Here is a 1,749-nt window from a genome sequence, read left to right as displayed (position 1 = left end):
GAGTGGTTTCCACTAATCTCTGCTGGCTGAGGGTAAGTGGATTCTCTTTGAATGAAGAAGAGTAGCCTGGCTTCCATTAGTCTCTCCTGGTTGGCCGGGAATAAGAGATTTTCCACTACTGTCTTCAGCAAGGGAGAGAGTAATATTGCTTCCAGTACCTGGTTTACAAGGATGGAGTGGAATCCAATAATCCTTAAATTCCTAATTTGGCCCCTTCGATTGAGAGATTGCACACTCCCCCTCTCTTTCACACACACTGGAGTATAGGGCTATCAAAGATTATTAGCTGGTTCTTTGTGTGCCACTGAATCTGATCAGCATCATGGGTCAGATTTCCTGTGTACTCGCCAACAGTGCAGAAAAGGCATCGCATTTTTGTCCACCGTCCAGGTCAGAAATGTCACATCCAATATTCATGTTCCCAAATTCATCATAGTAGATGGTGCTGTTTCTGATGGTGAAGTGTATCGTCTTTAATTCTTTCAGCAGCTCTTCTCCAGCCTGGATGCTATTCACCGTCCTCTAGAAACACAGGGCACAGCCATCTCTATCCTTTGCTAGCCACAGAGGCAAGGCTGGCTATGGCAGAACTTCAAGAGACCCTGTCTGGGGTACCAACACTTTTCTGAGAGATTCTGCAGTCTGGGCAGCACCTTCTGGGGTTTTCTTCCCAGAGTCTGTCGGCGTCTCCAGAGGATTCGCTTGCTGGCCAGACTGTGCGCGAATACGCTGCAATCCAGCTTCAAAGGCTCGGGAACGCTTATTATCTGGGGCTTGTAACTGGAATTTCTGGTGCCTCCGGGCTGTGACCAGCTTGAAGCTTGGTATTCTCTGAAGAGCTTCATTCAGCTGGTGCATCTGATTCAGCTGCTCCTGTGCTACAAGCAGCTGAGAGCGGACCTCTTCATGTGCCTTGCGAAGAACCTTACTTTCCTCCCTTAGGTTCGATATCGTATCCAGCAGCACCACCACGTGGTTCTCATTCTCCCGCTGAAGCTGTGCATATTTCTGGTTGTGGCTCTCCAACACCCGCCGGTTTTCCAGCTTTAGAGAGTTATGCTGCACCTGCAAGTCCAGGAGCTGCTGCTTCACTTCTTCATGCTGGTTCTTCAGGACCTTATGCTGAGAGGGGAGGGCGATGTAACGGTTCATGGCGTCTTCCTTCTCTTTGCTCAGGGCTTCTTGAGCTTCTAATTTGTATTCTAAAAAATATTCCTTGGTCTTCTTGTGCTCCGCACGCTCCTTCTGGAGGGACTGCTCCAGCCTGGACCGGTGCTCATTCACCTCTTCCAGCTGGGCAGAGAGCATCTGCTGCTTGAACTTGAGGGACAGTTTCTCGGAGCTGTGCACTTTCTCCTGTAAGTGCTTGTACAGGTAGAGCACGGACTCCAGGCACATCAAGGCCAGCAAGCAGATGCCTGTCAGCAGAATCCTCTTCTGCCTGTGAAATCCACAGGCCCCAGATCCCATGGCCGGACAGTTTGGTCCTCTCAGCGAGGGCCAGGACCTCGGACTCCCGTTAACATCTTGACAGTAATGTAAGACTAACAGTCGTACGAGCCATACGCGTGCATAGCCCTGCTCAGCCTCACCAATTATGACGTTATTGTGAATTCACAGCGCCACATTGTTACGTCAAAGCGCTTTGCGTCCCATACGAGTATCAACTCTGAATGTCTACTTTAATTAAGTCCGCACCCAGAACAGTACAGCTTTGTCATCCCGTGTGTACATCACTTCACGTGCGGT

The 1,749-nt window shown here is 49.8% G+C and overlaps 1 pseudogene; it reads right to left on the bottom strand.

Moving 5' to 3' along the window:
* Nucleotides 1-327: 327 nt before the first annotated feature.
* LOC146812256 (Golgi integral membrane protein 4-like) lies at nt 328-1,470 on the bottom strand (annotated as a pseudogene).
* Nucleotides 1,471-1,749: the final 279 nt, after the last annotated feature.

The sequence above is a fragment of the Triturus cristatus genome, chromosome 7 (genome assembly GCF_964204655.1).
Source record: "Triturus cristatus chromosome 7, aTriCri1.1, whole genome shotgun sequence".
In the NCBI taxonomy this organism is placed as follows: Eukaryota; Metazoa; Chordata; class Amphibia; order Caudata; family Salamandridae; genus Triturus; species Triturus cristatus.
This window is presented reverse-complemented; position numbering and strand designations above follow the sequence as displayed.